The 9,424-nt window shown below is 44.1% G+C and overlaps 1 protein-coding gene across 1 annotated transcript in view; it reads left to right on the top strand.

Annotated features, from left to right (window-relative positions):
- LOC116845559 (profilin) overlaps window positions 1-6,618 on the top strand; it is a 27,157-nt gene extending 20,539 nt beyond the window's left edge. Inside the window, exon 3 of the mRNA XM_032818345.1 lies at window positions 715-6,618. The gene's annotated coding sequence lies outside the window, so the exon portion shown is untranslated. The remainder of the gene's footprint in view (window positions 1-714) is intronic.
- The last annotated feature ends 2,806 nt before the right edge of the window (window positions 6,619-9,424 follow it).

Genomic DNA, 9,424 nt, shown 5'->3' with positions numbered 1-9,424 from the left:
TATATATATATATATATATATATATATATATATATATATATATGTTCAAAGTCAAAACCTTAAATATTTATATTTGAAGACCAAAACAAAAGTTAAAAATAACAATTGGATAGGTTGTCTAGGCAATGATGCTTTTACATTAGAGGTAGAATTTGAAATGTACTGGATGATTAAAAAATGATTAGATCGTCACGATGGATCAAGTGATTTTTTCCATCGTTGCGTAAAGGAGAAGGTAGGAATACGAGATCACTTGTAAAAGTAAAGCGTTTGCGGGTTGCGTCTACGAAGTTCGTTCCTGTATCTTTCTAACATTTTTATTTCATATACATTCTTATGTCTTATTTCATATTCAGAAGCGAATGCCGGATCGTTCCATTCACTTTCTTTTTAAGCCACCAAATAAGAAGAAAAATTCTTCTTTAATTTCAATTTCTAATTCCTTTAATTTCGCTAAATTTCGCTTGATACAAGCACGAATGATACGCGCAAATGAGTCGTACAGAGACTGTGGGAATTGGCATATCTTCCTGAAAGAAATCTCGAGGTGACGGTGCGCCCCCCGACGATGAGTTTCCGAGACTCTCGTCTCGTTATTCCTACCTTCATCCAGCGAGAACAACGAGTACGCGCAGGTGCTCGGAGAGACCAACGACGATCCACATTCGGCAGCCAGCCGACTAACCTGCGCCCTAACCCTGCTTTCTGTTTCAGTAACCTCTGGGACCCAACACAAAATATCTAATATTAATAATAAACGATACGATCGATTATTTTAAATAAACAGCGAATGGAAAGCGCCATGCCGCACGAGTCGCGCCGGAACTGCCGCAAGCCTGCCGCGCGGCCCCACGATGAGAAGCAACAACAACATCAACAACTATATCAACAACAACTACATGAACACCTACTATATCAACATCTACTAAAAGCACAACAACGACAATTACAAGAACTACTACAATACAACATCTACAACTGCAACCATTCACCACCCCAGTAATCATTCTCTCCTCTTCGGCTCTTTGACGCGACCTGAAATGAAAAAAAGAAGAAGCAAGCACGCGCGCGCGCGCGCGTCCGCAACGAATACACGCACGCACATACGTAACTAATGCACCCTTCCTTCTTGTCACCCTTTTCCCCTTCATCTTTTCTGTCTCCCTTTCTTTCTCTCTCTTCTTTCTCTCCCTTCGTCCCTCCTCTCGCCGCTACCTGTACACATATATACGCGCGCGCGCGCGCACGCAACAACCGCGTTCTCGCGAGCGACGGGCACGTATACGTACTTAAGCATCTACGCGTTGAAATTTTGTAGACGTTTACACTTGCTTTCGAGACGATGATTGGACACTTTTTTCTCGATGCACTTTGGAACGCCGCCAATGATGCGATGAGAGAACTTAACTTCTGACAATTAATCAAGAACAAGTTCTCTCATTGGACTATTGGCTTTTGGTTATTTGACTAATGGACTATTGGATTATCGTCGTGTCAAATTGCATCGGGCAGGGAAGTTTTGAAATCGTGTTGAGGGCAGGTGTACTTTGTCATGTGACATGACACGCACGCGTGACGCACGTGGACGTCTGGAGAACGCGGTAGAACGTATCGGCTATATCGGATAGCGCGATATCGAAGGTGTACCAATATGTGACTGTCACATCTGCTCTCTACGCGACAATTCCTTCGACGCGCGGCCGAGAAGCGCGCGAGTGGCGGCGATCGCGACGCGCGAAATATTTCGTGTCCGCGTGCGGCGCGTCGCGGGCGAAGCGACGGAAATCGATCGGGAACGGCCGCCGCGACGCGCTTCTTTAATTCCGATTTGCTTCGATAACATCGAGAAGCGCGGATTGTATCCGACGTGTCGCGCGTCGGAGTTCGCAAATGCTCCTTCCATCGCGGTCAGATATCGCGACGCGCGCGTCGCGGATCGCCGCGCGGCAACTGGCGGCTACGGGACACGACGCTGCGTCGCGTCATGTCCCCCGCTCCGATTGTTCTACGAAGACGCGTCACTTTCGCGAGAATCGGCTCGCTTCATGCCGAACTGGCGCCGATCTGGAACTCATTGAGCTCTCGAGCGATCCGACGAAGGTGGTCACGTGAAGAACGTGTCGAGAGTAGACCGCGAAAGCGATCGACCTCGCCTCGAATCACGTATCCGAAGTCCTCGATTAATATGATGTGTAGATCATATTGTTGGCCGTCGAAGCCACGTGCGCGGTACGTCAATTGGCATGGCGCGTCTTTGAGGCTTGAAACACGTACACGCGTACACTCGCTTTTCGTTTCGCGCACTCGCGCACGAAACGACGAACCACACACATCGATAGATATCAGAGAGAGAGAGAGAGGGAGAGAGAGAGAGAGAGAGAGAGGGAGAGGGAGAGAATAAAAAAGGAAGAGAGAATGAGAGAGAAAGAGAGTGAGAGAGTGAGCGCGACACGTTGAACTTTTGTGACTGCTTGGCGGCATTTCGCCGACAGAAAGACGATATATACACACATGAATTACGTATAAGAAGTAATAATAATAAATATTAATAATAAACTATTGTGTTAGAGATTTACAATCTTTTTCGTAGGGCACGAAAGGATGAGCGCGCGCGAGTGAGAAAGAGAGGGAGAGTGAGGGTGGGAGTAAAAGATATAGCGAGTGTTAGGAGTAATTCGGTGAGACTGAGACAGAGTGAAAGGGAATTAAAAAAAAAATAACAGTGTGTGAGAGGTTTTCTTTTGCGTTTGGATAGAGAGCAAGGGTGAGAAAGAGAGCGCGAATGTGAGAATGAAAGAGGAAAGGAGAAAGTAGTGAAAGCGATGATCGGAAAAAATTGATACTTTGAAGCTGACGACGAGATAACGAGGAAACTAAAGAAGAAAATGAGGAAAAAGCAAGCGAGCGTAGAGAAAGAAAAAAAAGCGAGAGAGAGAAAGTGTGATTGATAAGCGAGTGAGAGAGGAACAAAGTAGCGAGGGCGGAGGGATGATGATAGAGCGTTGACGGGGCGGCGATATGATAACGATAATGTTGATGACGATGATAAACATAATGATGATGATACGATGCGGGCGAGCATGCGGCAGCGGGTGATACGGCACGGATTGGCCGCAATCCTGGCCGCCTCCCCTATCCCCCCAGGAATCGATACGGTCCTTTTTAGCTATTTACTGTCTTTATTATTGCTATGTGTAAGAGGAATAAAAACAAAACGCGAACGATGTGTCATAAAATGCTGAGATTTTTATCGATGATAAAAGGAGAGAGAAGGAAAGGGAGAGAGGAGAGAGAGAGGGATGAGTAAGAAAGAGAGAGAGAGGGAGAGAAAGAGAGAGAAAGTGTGAGAGAGGAAGAAAGAGTAAGAGAGAAAGAGTCGAAAAAAAAAAGAACACAGATACACACCAGCATATGTATGAACATAGAAACATATAGACACGTACGCAACACATGAACACATCGTGCACTCGCATCCAAATACGTGCACGTGAGCGCGAGGATGAAGAGGAGGAGTGTCGCCGCACGGCTTCGGACTCGGATCAGGTAGACCGACAGCAAGATTCCTTCGCGAGATTCACCATTTAGCGTGTGAAGAGCCTGCCTGGCGCGAATAGCAGTGTGAAAAAGAAAATTTCGTATGTCACTTTCTTCAGGTCAGAACGATCAGTTCGCGTCGCACATAAAAGAAGTTAGCCGTCTAACTTTCAGCGTGCGTCATACTGAACGACAGCAAGTCGTTCAACATTCGATTCCTTCCGGCACTAGACTTTCCGCGACCGTCATTATTGGCGAACCTTCGTATTTGCGTGCGACGTTGTCGGACACTTTCTTTTCTATATGACTCGATAAAATCACGTGACGTCACGAGAAAACTGTATAATTATTTTCCTTATCGATCCACCGCGTAGTCGGCAGGAGGAGGCGCGCGACGATAAAGTAGCCGCGGTATCAGCGGAAGTTCCTCGCGCGCGGCTTCGAACGATTTTTACGCGCGATTTTACACCAACGTCGAGCTGTCATCTAATCGCTCTAATCGCCGCTTTTATCTCCCCTTCCTTCTTGGTATCTCTGTATCTCTCTCTCTCTCTCTCTCTCTCTCTCTCTCTCTCTCTCTCTCTCTCTCTCTCTCTTCCTCTCTCTCTTCCTCTCTCTCTTCCTTCCTGTCTCGTGTCCTTATCTCTTCTTACCCCGCCGACGTCGTCGTCGTCAGCATCGACGGGAGCAGTCGCTTGGGATTCGCGTTCCGCTCTCTTTCGTTTGCTCGTCGTGGCTTTTTCTTAGCGTTTCTTTCTGGATGTGCTCTTCACTCGCCTGGACAATAGGGAAAAATGCGACACGCGCGTAGAAATTTGCCGACGGAAGGGTCGAGACGTCGTGCGCGCGCGGTCCGGCGATTTCTGGAACGCAACGGGAATCTCGTCGATGTGCGAGACGTGTTGAGAGGACGAGAGGCCCACGTGGCCAGCTGCACCTGCGACGAATTCCTGCCGTGTATCTTTCGTCTCACCTGCGCGCACACGCGCGCGTGTTTATCGATGCACGGAGCGGCCACACGTGACAAACACACATACATACAAACAAACATGTACACGACTACCGCTACCGATTATTACTACTACTATTACTACTACTGCTATTATTACTATAACTGGTTGCTTGTCGATTCGTCTGACGCCAAGCAGCGGCCCAAACTACTATGTAACGATTTTTATTGATAACAAAGGAAGGAATAAACATTGAAGTAATAATTGTAATAAAAAAGGAAAAACGCATCTCAGAAGCAAAGTGACTCCTAGGCACACTCGTCGTCCAGGCACTCGTATCGTTCTCGCTCTTCCGCGACTCCGTTTCCGTGCTTCCTCGTCGACACGAGAGAACCGCATGCGGGGACACGAATCGCGCGTTCTTCCCCTTTCGGCGCCGATGTCGCCGACGTCGGGTCGACTTTAACCGGCTGACGCTTTGTGTCCTTCTGCTAACAGGAATTAAAAGGAGATGTAGGATCATATTTCACTTACTTACTTCATCAAACAACTTTGAGAGGCCGATAGAAATGATACACCTTCACTGTTCCGACTGTAAGATCATCGAGACTTTATTCACTCATCGAGATTATTCAGACGTAAGTGTCTGCAAGACGTCTTGAAGGTGCCTAAAACATCCCACTTGATTGAAACATTTTTTTTTATATATTTCTAAGACGTATTAGGTTGGCACAAAAGATTTGTTATTTTTTTTAATAAACTATAATGTGGAATATTATTAACGAGCATAAGAAAACATAGGAAAAATATATCGAGCCGTTGTTTATTTTATTCTTAAAAATTATTATTCCTTCGAAATTAGACAATTCCGTTTCCTTATTTTATTTGACATGACACAAACTTTTTGCACCAACGTAACATTTTAGACGTTGTTTAGTGTTGTTTGGAAATGAAGCAACTCGGATAAACTATTAGCAAGTTAGATCTTGAATATGATCGAGGAGAATAAAAAAAATATTTGTATCTTTAATTACGAAAAATATCAAACTTGATTATATTTCATGCAATATTCCTAGATAGTAACCGAGTATAAGAGTGTTTACCCTGATCACGATAAAGTGCCACATATGACTTTGACACTTTTGACAAAGTGTCTCGAAACGCGCTGTGCTTTCTAATCCGCTAGCACTAGGAATCGTAGCTCAGCTTATTGCAATTTATCAAACTTCAAACGCTCGACCGGTCCATGCCTCGCTTTTGCAGAGAGGTGAAGTGAAGGTGTTGGCGCAATTGTACCACCGGTTAAAGTTGAAACGAATGTCTGCGAAATTGGCCCTCGTTAGTATTACGGCACATGGTTCACATATGCCGCATGTCATGCGAGAGTACGAAAGGGGAGAAAGAAAGATTATCGACCCGCTCGAATGAAGTATAACGGTCCAAGGCACGATTCGAGATATGAAAATAAAACACGAGGAATGCAGAGTGTGTGACATCGCTAATGTAACAATCGGTATGACAATCGACGAAAATATTATTGAACGCCGAGATGTCGCGTCGGAATACACAGACGTGCATCTCGACATCGCGCGATTGATCTGACAGCAGGTGGAACATCTGATTTTAGCCAACTGCATCGGTAATCGTACTATTCTGACATTTATTCCTCGTTCACTTCACGCGCTCGTCCATCGCACGCGAAGTACGCCTGGGAAACCTCACTTCGTTTATTGAATCGGGGAACGATGATTTCTTACAATTTTCTTTCGTGAGGATTCCGAGGAAGGACGTGGTCGTAATTTTTGACGGACGAGCGCGCGAGGAGCGCTCTTTTATTCTCGTATCTTTTCGCGTGTCGAATGCGAAGCGCGCTCGGCTACGGGAGCGCTTTTGGCGGGAGAGTTCACCAGACACTATTCGCGATTCCACTTTCGTCGGAAGGAGGAAAGGAAACGTGGGTAGAGTCGCGGAAAGGGAGACGCAGGAGGGAAGAATACGTTATGCGCGGGATGAGAAAGAAAAGGGGGGGTGAGAAAGAAGAACGCGAAAGAAGGTGTCAACGAGAAAAAGAGGGCTACAAGCTAAATGCGCGCCGGACAACTAGATGTAACTTTTGTAAAGCCGAAATAATACATATACTTCCTCTTAAGGTTCTTTTGCATACGTCGTCGGCGGCGACAATTACGATTACGACGACGACGACGATCGAGAAACAGACAACCGAACAAAGCGAAATTGTGTTTAAGAGAATAATAAATTTGTATAAAGTGGTGTAAAACTGAGGCGTTTGGTGTTTGCGTACGAATGCGAGCGCTCTCTCGAGTCGCTAATTAGCCGCGCGAAATGCGAAATCGTGTCAAGTTCAACGTGGAGTGGAAGCGCACTAAGGTAAGTACATTTCACTTTTCATTCCGAAGTACGGGGGAGCACGACCAATGAAAACGTCTGTCTCTCTTCTCACTGGTGTCGCTTTTGGAAGCGACAGTGTGTCTCCAGAGTTTTGTGCGAATATAATGCTTAAGTCTTCTGAGCACTCGCCCCAAAACTCTAGATTGACGATGTCAGAAGCGAGAAGACGCATGCCCAAAATTATTGCGCGTGCCATTTCCGAGTAAAAAGATATCTCTATGTAAAAAGACGTGAGATCATTTGAGTAGACTTCTAAGATATTCCGAAAATCATCCTTTTTCCTTGACAATCAATAAATAACCGTGAAATTAACGTGATTTACAATCTTCCTCTTTAACCTACCTTTCCTTGTGATTTTGTCACGTTTATTTTACAGCTGTTTATTGATTATCAAGAGAGAGGGATAGTTTTTGGATCATTTTGCAAGTACGCTCGCGTGATCTGACGTGCTCTTCCATACAAATGTCTTTTTATTCGCAAATGGCACGCAAGAACTTTTAGCATGTGTCATTTCTCGCTATTGAGACGCCACGATCCAATATGGCAGTGAGTATCCAAAAACCTTGATAAGATATGATACATGCGAGGTGAAAAAAAACTTTCTGCACATGGAAGGTAGGAAATTGGACACAAGTGTCTCTCTGAACTTTTTTCTCCTTACGCCTGAGACAAAATTTTTCGTGGAAGTAGGAAGGGATGTAGGTCAATTATTATTTTATCGACGGAAATTGCGGCGAGTATTTCCGCGAAAGACGGCCGCATTTCCGTGTGGTAAGCGGCGGTTTACCGAGAGATCGAGATCGTGAGGCGACTTCGGTTACGTTTTCTTCCTTGATCGCGATGTTTTCAGAGAACACACACAATCGGGTAGGATTTTATTCGAAATACATATAGCATATTTTTTGTTTGAAATCAGGAAGTTTTTTCAATCTGCCAAATTGGGACAACGAGGCAACGATACTGTCATACTTCGGTATCTCGAATGAACACGAGATACTTTATCGAGCGCTGTCGCGTTCTCCTGAGAGACCGTAAGTTACCCGCGGTTTTGGGACATTCAGCGAGTTGAACAGTACTTAAATGGGAGAGAATTAGGCTCGGTCATTCGGGATGCGCCGTTTTGGCACGATGTGATCCTATTCTGCACGCGATCACTCGTGACACGCGATGCGCCGCTATCGATCTGACAGCACATTCGCAATATAGTGCACCGCCGTCGTGTGAGATGATATATGTCAGTTATCAAAGTAGCCGCGATCAGTGGACATCCCCAGACGTAGATGGTAGCTTGCGCGAGTTGCAGTTTTCATTTCGACGATAGATTCTCCGATGAATTCACACACACACATATATATTTACTTGATCTTATTTGAAACTTTCCTTACGTGTAAAATACTCAGACGTGAATTTAATATCAAATGTGTTTTGCCGTTGAATTCTATTGACGTTTGTCACTGTGTACTTGTATGTACATTACTGTCAACTAAACGAAAAACCCTATACTATTTTGCGAGTGATCACGTAGATTTTTAGTTATTAATTAATCGTTTAAGTATCACTGGTGCCAATAAGGATCACTTAGGATCGAGCAGTTAAAACTTTATAAATGTGCTATTTAGAGTGTTTTTGACAATATTTCATTGAAAAAAAGTTATTAGAATGTTCCATGAATTATGCGCTTTGAAAAGTTAAAGAAGATTGGTGTATTATCGCGGACAATCAGGCATTAATTAATAACTCAAAATCATTGGTCATTTGCAAAATGGTAAAGGACTTTTTCACATATATACATTAATTCAATTTGAGCATTTTTTTGTAATAATGCGTTTTTTATCAATATTATTATTAATATTATTAATAATTAATTTGCGCTGAAGGAAATCCAAACTTCGGGGTCGATACGTTTGCTTCATCATTTTTGTAAATGTCATTTATCGATTAAAACAAATTTCTGTATCGATATTTGGCTTTTAATTGCCTTTTCTTCGAATTTTTATTTGCATCTTCAGAGCCTTTGATTTTATTTCGAGTACATTTTTGTTCAGTTTGGCCTAACGTACAAGTACACAATAGCAAACGTCGCCGTCACAGCTAATCTATCGTATCGCGCCATGATCATACACACATTTATCAGTCCTCTTTAATTAATGACTCAAAATTTTACGTGTTTGCGAAATGGTAGAGAAATTTTCTATTCATTTTGACGAGTTCTGTTCGCAACGGGTGTGTCAATAATTGTCAAACATGCTGTATAATGTTGAAGATCGGGAGATTGAGGTGAGCGATGAGACTTCGCGCCGAGGCAAAATTGAGGGCTCAAATCTTCCTGACTGCTCAATCACAAAATTGCGATCTCGACGCGCGGAGCGTATTCTTTCGGACGTGTGTGTCAACCATTACGATCGCCCGCCGAGAGTGAATCCGAGAATAAGTCTCTTATCGATTACCCCGACGACACGACGCCAAAATACTAAATATAATTATAAATCCAATCACGTGAAGAGTTCATTAGCGACGACACCTCCGTTCGC

Source organism: Odontomachus brunneus, unplaced genomic scaffold, assembly GCF_010583005.1.
Source record: "Odontomachus brunneus isolate Ranch 3 - 2012 unplaced genomic scaffold, Obru_v1 Obru_scaffold_053, whole genome shotgun sequence".
In the NCBI taxonomy this organism is placed as follows: domain Eukaryota; kingdom Metazoa; phylum Arthropoda; class Insecta; order Hymenoptera; family Formicidae; genus Odontomachus; species Odontomachus brunneus.
This window is presented reverse-complemented; position numbering and strand designations above follow the sequence as displayed.